This window comes from Alosa pseudoharengus, unplaced genomic scaffold (genome assembly GCF_046254945.1).
Source record: "Alosa pseudoharengus isolate Yale_2024_CS ecotype anadromous, Long Island Sound unplaced genomic scaffold, YU_APseudo_1.1 YU_APseudo_1.1_scf_16, whole genome shotgun sequence".
Classification (NCBI taxonomy): Eukaryota; Metazoa; Chordata; class Actinopteri; order Clupeiformes; family Clupeidae; genus Alosa; species Alosa pseudoharengus.
Window position 1 is genome coordinate 13366276 of NW_027468630.1, and position 10000 is coordinate 13376275.

General features: G+C 48.6%; 1 protein-coding gene across 4 annotated transcripts in view; it reads left to right on the top strand.

Annotated features, from left to right (window-relative positions):
- Positions 1–10000, top strand: part of furina (furin (paired basic amino acid cleaving enzyme) a) — a 135800-nt gene that overhangs the window by 46790 nt on the left and 79010 nt on the right. The window lies entirely within an intron of this gene.

Genomic DNA, 10000 nt, shown 5'->3' on the forward strand with positions numbered 1-10000 from the left:
CACAAAGTGCTTGCCACGAGCAGTTGTTTAAGAAGCATCAAGCAATTGAGTGTGTTGCCAAAGACCCTGATGCATTTTTTTGACATGCCTGGGGTGCAGGAGAATGACTCTGCGCTTAATCGACTGCGCCTCATGTTTATGCATGAACAGGCGATTTTTACTCTGCCGCGTCAAATTCAAGTGAGCGCTTCACAGCCGTGTCCAATCCCAACATTGCTATGGCGCCTCAGAGTGTCGTGCGGTCAGCTGGTAGTTCTTGGAGTCGTTTGGGGACGTGACTCCCTGAAATCCCCCAGAACCCCAACCCCACCCCAAACACCCACACAAATGTACACACACCCTCCCGAACGTCTCTCTCACACACACACACACACACACACACACACACACACACACACACACACACACACACACACACACCGCTTCAGACCCCCACCCTTTAGCGTCTCCCCCACGCACACACTTCCGTCCTGTCAGTCTAAAATAGCAGCATGCAGATGAATGTCGGGGCCCAGATCAAGCGCATTCCCCTGCTGGACGCGTGAGTAATCATCTCATCTGCCCATGCTGTAATAGAGCCGCGTCCCATGTGAAGGCCCGCTCACCGCCCCGCCAACGATTCAGCCGTGCGAGATGCCGATGCCGAAAGCTGTCAGTCAAGCTGTCGTCACCAGAGCATGAGAGGACACATTTTCATCATTATTCATTACAGATTCTCCCCCCCCCCACCACACACACACACACACACACACACGCACACTCTCACACACACACTTTTGCGAATTTGCAGAATTATGATTCAACCTCATACACGCACCTCATCCTTATTTAAAGCCACACACACCGTAATGTTATGGCCTCAGAAAAAAGCGAAGACATATGCAGCTCCAGGTGACCCAAACCCTGTGGCTTTCTCCTCCTTTCATCTGCGAGCGAGACGGGAGGGGGGGGGGGGCGCTCCACTGCTGCGTATGTGAGCGTGATTATGCAACCGACTTCTTTTGATTTGGTGTGTGGCCGCTTTTTACGCCGAGGCCTCTTTTGAAAATCCATACTTCAGGCGGTCGCCGGGGTCTTTTTATTTATGTGGCCCCGAAATGGGAGACATGTGCAGATGGCGGAGTCGGGGTGTGCGCGGCGCTTTATTAAAAAAGCTTGGGGCCAGGCTTCAGAAGATGAGGGACCGAGCTGGGCTAGGGGTGGGGTGGCCGTTGGGGAGCTGCTCAGCGCTGGGCTGGGCTGAAGCCTCTCGATAAGCAGACCTGACCAGACGTGTGGTCCCAGAGCCGGCTGTGAGCGGACGGTGAGCGAACAGAATTGCGGCGGAAGCCTGCAGTCATGTGACCTTTTCCTCAAAACACACAGCGAGAGGAAGAAAGAGCAGGCAGAGATACAGATGAGTTAATTAGTGTGTGTGTGTGTGTGTGTGTGTGTGTGTGTGTGTATGTATGTGTGTGTGGTGGGGGGGGGTAGTATGAAAGAGAAAGGAAGAAAGATATAAGACGGAGGTGGGTGTTAAGGCAAAGCCATGTAATGGAGCAAACGAACTCGCCGGAGACATGGGGGGAAGCAGAGAGAGACAGAGGAGAGATGGGAAGAGAGGAAACAGAGAGGCCGTCAGGGAGGGAGATCAGAAGAGGGTTGGATAGAGAAGGGGAACACAGAGGAAGGAGAAGAAAGTGTGTGTGTGTGTGTGTGTGTTTTGGGGCGGGAAACATGATGAAAAGAAATAAGGAGTAGTCATAGTGAGAAGCAGGCCGGATCTAATGAGTGCAAGACCCACTTGCTAAGTCATGTCTCCTGGGTAAACAGACCCAGAAAACACTCAACCGCCTAACTCGGCCCTGGATAGCCATGTGCCTTCAACCATTTTAGAAAAGCCTATGAAAAACCCCATGGAATAAGGGTTCTCATCTATGCAACAAAGAAATATTGTGTGTGTGTGTGTGTGTGTGTGTGTGTGTGTGTGTGTGTGTGTGTGTGTGTGTGTGTGTGTGTGTGTGTGTGTGTGTGTGTGTGTGTGTGTGTGTGTGTGTGTGTGTGTGTGTGTGTGTGTGTGTGTGTGTGTGTGTGTGTGTGTGTGTGTGTGTGTGCGAGTGCTTGTATGGGCCATTATATCACTGTGGTATTCTGGTGGTTTCAGACCAGCTAGTTTGAAGTGTCCCGTTGTGACCCGTTTAGGGACTTGAGAAGATCGTTGTTCTTTGGCTCCGCCTTGTTCTTTGGCTCCGCCTTGTTCTTTGGCTCCGCCTTGTTCTTTGGCTCCGCTCCAGTAATGGCGTCTGCGTCTGAGCCGAGGGCCACTCTGACTCTGACATTAGGCACCTGATGAAGCTCATCATCGCTCTGAGAAGTGTCCTCTCCTTGACCCAGCTCCTGTGCTCCCTGCAAATGCTTTATCACATAGATGGTGAGAGAGATGGTCTGTACGCAGAACTTAAAAACAAAGCTTCCTTTTCCTTTTCTGCCTTTGCTTCCCTTTCTGCCTTTTGGTGAGTATGAAAATACTCCGTTTTGGACTCTGGCGCTCATCCCAGGAGGTACAGTAATACTTAGCGGAGGAAATCAGGAGGACAGCCCTGATGAATCTCTCCTGCACTCACAGTTCATTTTCCTTGACAGGTGATTGAGTCATGATGACTTGAAATCCAATTATGGTTGTGGCCAGTGGACTGTCCACTCTGTCTCTGAGTCATGCCACGTTAGTCATTCGACCCAAGGCAATGTGGGTAAGCAACATAGGATGAAACCCTTCTACTCTGCTTTCCCTGCCCGACCCCCCCCCCCCCCCCTTCCCTCCACACCTCGTTTGCTTGCAGACTCATGCAGCAACTCACTGGAGCGGATCAGGGAAAAAGTGGCCACTTTTCGCTTTGTCCACTAACTCCCTTAAATGCCCAGGCGTAAAGATTAACTTCCCGGACGCTCCATCAACCCTCCGTCTCCCATGCTTGATGACTGCCTGATTGAAATGCTGCAGCCCAGACAGTCTTGCTTATCAGTAAGAAATTATAAAAAATGGTGTAGAGGGTTAGACTAAGGGAAAGAATGGCGGAGGGGGGGGGGGGGATAAGTGTTGGCTATTTTGTTTCCCTCTGACTTGGCAGCAGTGAATAGTGTGTCTTGGTGTGTCCAACTCCTAGGGCTTGGTCTGCTTTCTCCATCTTCACTTTCTGAACAAAAGAAAACAATGTGCTTATATACTCCATCGTCATCTATTCAGTCAGTATGGCTGTTTGGTACACACCCTTAAGAGACCACTTTTTTTGTCATAGCAACTTTTTGAGCAATGTGGTTGTGCAATATTCCTGAGTACTGTGGTTCTGGTAAATTCTCATTGATGTTGGGCAACACCTTTTCCCCGGAGAACTTTAGTAATTATCAGTAGGCAAATTTTCATGATCATCAAATCGAAACTGATGGAACTAGTTATGTGGTTGCCAAGCAACTTTGCTCCAAAACATGCACAATGTGTCATTACCTTAAGAAGCGACTGTACTGGACACGAGTTGTTATTTAGTGACGGAAATATGCCATCTCTCTTGTTATTTATAGTAGTCTTCTAACATTGGTCTGAACTCTGGTTAAAGTTCATGTTGTGTGTTCAGGATTGACTCGTGGCACAGGATAGTGGATTCTTGGAACACAATATTTCCCTGCAGGCCTATTTTTCCACCTCTTGTTTTCTATCAGAAAGTGTCTTGTGGGTTTTCTATCTATGTACCCATGCACACATTCAGTCACACTGTCTTTTCTTCTCTGAGAGGGACTGCACTCATTTCATCTGGTTGAGCGGTAGTCTGCCATTTTATTGCCCCTCCAATCGACTGGGCAGTGCGGAGCGTAGTGATTAAATGCTTTGCTAAAATCACTCAGCACCATAAAACTTTCCTGTCCTATAGCTAGTGCAAGTAGCATTGAGAGTTGTCTTTCAGAAGGGCAGTTTGTCTTTCTCCAGCGTCATATGGATCCAGTGTAGACAGCCACCAATAGAAAGCACTGTGAAATCAGCCAGAACTGAGCGTTCCCTTAGGACTTTGAGAAGTGGAGGTCATTTCATATAAGGTTGCCGTTGATATTCCTAGCTTGCACGGGATAACTTTGGAGTTTGTCCCCGAAGCTGCAGGTTATATTGAGAGCGCCACTACTTAAGTAAGTGTGTGTGTATCCAATTTTGTGAAGACCATTTTCACATGCCATAGAGATTTGAATGTAAGCTTCTCTCACTCTCTCAGCAAGTCTCCAAGGACACGTTTTGTACATTTCCCTCTTTTATGGAGTCATTTTTTCGCCTTAAATCTCGCAATTTCATTTTGTCACGCAAGTCAGCAACCTACAATTTTACCAGTGCTTTTTTCCTTTGGATGTTTGAGTGTTGCTGAGGATGGATGATCTGCTTCTGGAATGTAAAGGGATTCTGTCACTTTGTTTTTTTGCTTTTTCAAGAGGAGTTTGTATGATTCATCTCCTGCTGTTGTTCTTGCAACACAAAGACGTGCACACACACACACACACACATTCTGTTTTGGCTTAGGCTAACGCTTGGCTGTTAGGGGAAGTGGCGGTTCCTGTTCAGCGCTGCCTTGGTCAGAAGGGCAGCAGCGACATATCAGAGTGAATATGTGGCTGCTACTGTCTTATCAGAGTAAATATGGCTGCTACTGTCTTGACCCGAACTGGCCATAATTCCTAAAGCAGCTCTCATTTGAGGGATAGTCTTTTACCTTTGCCAGTGTGTGTCCTCACATCAAAACAGCAGTGCCCTCACACGTAGACTATATGTAGGCTATCCTGCAGTCAGATATACCCACCTCTGCTCCGTTATCCCCGTGTGGGGGCCTGTTTGCACGGAGCATCTGTTAAATCTGGTCGAATAGTGGACAGCTCCAGTTAATGATGTGATCCAAATGGCTACCTGATGAAAACAACCAGCCTTTGGTACATCCTGGATGTGGAGTGTGGAAGCCTTGGGGCGGTTTTTCCTCCTCTTCCCCTAGCTGTGGCCACACCTAAGGTGTTGCAATTCCCAGACTTGGTGTCCTACAGAGTGCCTGTCCTCATACAACTCCCAGACTTCGGCCCCGCTTCCCAACTCCCACCAATCAAACGCATGAAGTGCGTTTGAAGGCCCGCAACTTCTTTACCCGCGACGTCTCAGTGCTGCGCTCTGGCTCAGGATCGATCCTCAGGAGCCTGTTGCCCCAGGCAACCGCCGAGTCACTGTAACTTTGCACCGAAGAAGCCGGCCCTGTGTCTCCGCACTCTGTCAACGGACAACATGGCTGTTTGGTTTTTTCCATGGCAACTGACATTACAAGCCAGCTGCGTACTGTAGCATGAAACATGCAGGCTGCGCTAAAGGCTAAAGGAAGCGGAGTTTGACTTGATCGATTTATTTAACCAATTACAGATCAAACAGAAAAGCAGCCTCCTTTGAAATGCCTTAATGAATGGGGGGGGTTGGTGTGGTGGTAAGATGTTTTCGTAATGGCGCCCCTCGGGGAATGTGCTGAATCTTGGAAAGCATTTCATAATTGCCTTGTTCCCTGAATGGAAATGTCAAAATGATGTTGCAGTCGAAGGCTGATAAAGGCCAACAATCACTTATAAAAAACAGAAAAAACGATGCTGAGCACAAATGTATTCACGTTGATAGTCCAAGTGTTTAAACGCATTTGAGAGCATTTAAGGGATTAAATTGTCCATGATGTCAGGAATGGTGATGTTCTTAGTGTTTGGTGAGTCAACACGGAGCACTGAGTGTGTGTGTGTGCCAGTGTGGGATGTGTTAGCATTAGTGGGATGGAATATTTAAGTGTATGTTATTTAATATCTCTGATATGAAAAACATTTATGTAGCAACCTCCTTTAAGTTTTCCAGTTTACATGAAGAACTAACTGCACTCTGTAGGACACACACACACACACACACACACACACACACACACACACACATTCACATGTGGTATTTAAATAACGGCCCCAAGCACACACACATAGTTCTGCTGTCATAACCTAATGGTATCCACAGGCCCACTGATGTCATTGGATATCACTGGAGGCCTCTCTGAATGTCTCTCAGTGTGATGGAGCCCTGTGCTGATGCTTGCGTGTGGCTAAGGGAGTCTGGTTCTAATGTGGGCTCCAGCTGATACGTATCTACTGGCACAGGACGCATGCTGGACCCTCCTTCTGCTGAGGTGCGTGTGCGTGCGTGCGTGCGTGCGTGCGTGCGTGCGTGCGTGTGTTGCTATACTGTCCTGAAGGAGGCCACACCTGGACCAGAGATGGGTCTCAGACGAATTCTCTGTTGACCATTACATGCACACACACGCACAAACTCATCACTCATTGCTGCTCTGGGTGGCCAGCTCTATGAGTCCAGCAGGAGTGCAGAGAGTGATGCGATGGGTGGGATAGGGGGGGGTCATGGAGAATGTGGGGAGAGAGAGAGAGGAGGGGTGGGATGGGGGGATCATGGAGAATGTGAGGAGAGAGAGAGAGAGTGATGGGATGGGGGGATCATGGAGAATGTGAGGAGAGAAAGAGACTCCCACAGCAGGAGTGCTCCATCTGTTCCTCTGGCCATGGCTAACTGCTCGTTATCGGCTGCGGTGTGTGTGTGTATGTGTCATTGTGTGTATGATCTCACAACCATTCCACACCCCGCATGTGGTGTAGTTCTGCAAAACGTTATATAGATACACCACCACCATATGTATTTAGAATGTGTGTGTGTGTGTGTCGGGGGTAGGGGTTGTCTAAGAGGGCATGTATATTATTATGTTCCTGGAATATCAATGTGGAGCCGACACTGGTCTGAGATGCACAGCAATATGCACAGGTTGGCTGTGGTGGGTAGGCCATGCCAAGAGAGTGTGTGTGTGTAGTATGTGTATGTGGCGTGTGTGTGTGTGTGGTGAGAGAGAGAGACAGACAGAGAGAGACCATGCCAAGTGAGTGAGTGAAGGACAGAGTAAACAGGAAGCATCTGGCCTGGATTGTGCTCTAGACTGGGCAGCATTGACCACCCTGGCCGTGTGTGTGTGTCAGACTGACTTTAATATAGACCAAAGTCTAGATGCCAACTAGCCCAGTAGCAGTGAGATTGAGGGGAGTGAGGGTTCCTATAATAGGATAGGACTGAGTAGAATTCAGCTGCTTGGAGCTTGGCCTCTCAGGTGCAGCACGGGAGAAGTTGTCTATTTGCATTGCACACAAATGACCAGGAGTGCTCAGCCTCTGCCCAACCAACCACGCACCTTGCAATAGCTCAACTCCCACAGGCTTTACTTTACAAACAGATGGATCAAACACAAACACGCATTCACATACCCACACACATCGGCACACACACACACACACACACACACACACACACACACACACACACACACGCACACACGCGCGCGCGCGCGCATGTACATACACACTATATACATAAACACAAACACACGTGCACACACACACGCACACACAGAAACACACGTGCACAAACGCACGTGCACACACACACACAAGCACACACACACATACACACACACCATGAGAGAGAAAGAGAGAGAAATTTGCAAGCTTTTTGGAAGGGGCAAAAGAAACAGGAGAATGCTCGTTAGCGTGCATATTAACGAGATTGATGGATGGGGGACTGGCACAGTAATTGCTCCAGAAGAACACCGATATTTCAGCTCGTTGTGAGCAATCAGTGCCTCATTGCTCATTGTGTGTGTGTGTGTGTGTGTGTGTGTGTGTGTGTGTGTGTGTGTGTGTGTGTGTGTGTGTGTGTGTGTGTGTGTGTGTGTGTGTGTGTGTTGGTGGCTTCTCTGTGAGCCGTTTAAATTTTCCGAAATCACCTCTTATCAGTAGACGGGGCATTTAGATGCCTCTGTTTGGTTAGTGCTGAGCGGTTAAAGTTTAAGCTGTAGAGATGTGTTTACTGTGGGAAAGTTAGAGCACACACACACACTGTGGGGCTGCTGTTGTGTGATCTCATACCTACACTGGGGGACATTTAAAACACACACACACACACAGAGAGAAAGAGAGCAGTCACAAGGTGTTGGTACAGGAAAGCTGCGAGTTACATTTCACACAAAAAAGGTGTCTGTGTTGGGCAAATTAGGATACACACACACACACACACACACACACACTCCTTCCTCCTAATTAGACTGGGTGACAGGAGGATAGAATCAGGGGTTAGCAGCAGCCTGCACATCATCACAGCATCTCTCTCTCACTCACTCACTCACTCACACACACACACACACACACACACACACACACACACACACACACACACACACACTCTCTCTCTCTCTCTCTCTCTCTCTCTCTCTCTCTCTCTCTCTCTCTCTCTCTCTCTCTCTCTCTCTCTCTCTCTCTCTCTCACACACACACACTCTTTCTCTCTCACACACTCTCTCTCTCACACACTCTTTCTCTCTCTCTCTCTCTCTCTCTCTCTCTCTCTCTCTCTCTCTCTCTCCTTCTCTATCTGTCTGTGATTGCTCTGTGTCCCTCCCCACACACACTCACTGGCTCTCTCTCCTCCTGGTCCTGAGGAATGTGTGCCGTTTAGAGGGGTAATAGGGGTGAGCCCTTTCTAAACTCTCTCCTGCAGTCCTGTGTGTGTGTGTGTGTGTGTGTGTGTGTGTGTGTGTGTGTCTTTGTGTGTGTACAGTGGTTCCTGCGGGTTCCACCATCAGCTTTTGTAAACTTTGCCAGAGAGGTTCTCCGATAAGCACCCGCCACAAAACTGATGCCTTTGTATAGTGTGTGTCTAACTTGTATGCGTACTTGCATGTTTTTGTTGTGTGTGTGTGCACGCACATTTTTATGTCTCTGTCTACGTGACCATTGTGATGCACTTTCTCTGCAAGCCAGCGTCCTGCCCTCACACACACACGTTTGGGTGTGGCGGCTCTGTTGGATATATTGTGTCTGATGAAAAGTGTGTGTGTGTGTGTGTGGCTGAATGTTATGAGGCTGGTCCTCTGCTCTGGGGGATTGCTGAGTATGGAGGGGTGTGTGTGTGTGTGTGCGTGTGGCTGAGCTCTGGGGGATTGCTGGGTATGGAGGTGTGTGTGTGTGTGTGTGTGTGTGCTCTGGGGGATTGCTGGGTATGGAGGTGTGTGTGTGTGTGTGTGTGCTCTGGGGGATTGCTGGGTATGGAGGTGTGTGTGTGTGTGTGTGTGTGTGTGTGTGTGTGTGTGTGCTCTGGGGGATTGCTGGGTATGGAGGCGTTGATGAGATATAGGGCTGATATGATGAGAAGTGCAGCAGATTCGACTGTCAATCATCTGGCTGTGAACGCGTCTCACACTCTGTCTAGTTTCTTTCTATTTCTCTCACTCTGTCTCACTCTTATTCCCTCTCTTTTTTTAAAGTCTTACTCTTTCTCTGGTTGTCACACTTTCTCCTTCTTTCCAACCACCCTTTTTTTCTCTCCCTCTCTCCCCCTCTCCCTCTTTCTCTCTCCCTCCCCCTTTCTCTCTCTCTCCCTCTTTCTCTCTCCCTCCTTCTTTCTCTCTCCCTCTCTTTCTCTCTCCCATTCTCCCACTATCTCTCTTTTTTGTTCTCTTTTTGTCCTCCAGATGGATTTTTCTCCCTTATCTGTGCTTATACAAAGTGGACACACACACACACACACACACACACACACACACACACACACACATACACTCTTTCTCACACTCACACACACACACACACAGTGCTCCCAGTGCTTTTTATCACTCTTTAAGGGATTCCTGTCTCGGTGGATATATGCTCCCTTGCAGCATGTCAGCCTGTTTTCTCTTTGTCTCTCCTTTTATTTTCCACATCACTTTATCTCCTCCTCCCCACCCGCACGCCCCCCCCCCCTCCATTCGCACGCTCTCCTCCCTCAAGTCGCCCTGCTTTTGTTACTGTGCTTGTATTCATTCTCTGGTTAAATGGAATCTGTGTGTGTGTGTGTGTGTGTGTGTGTGTGTGTGTGTGCGTGTGTGTGTGTGTG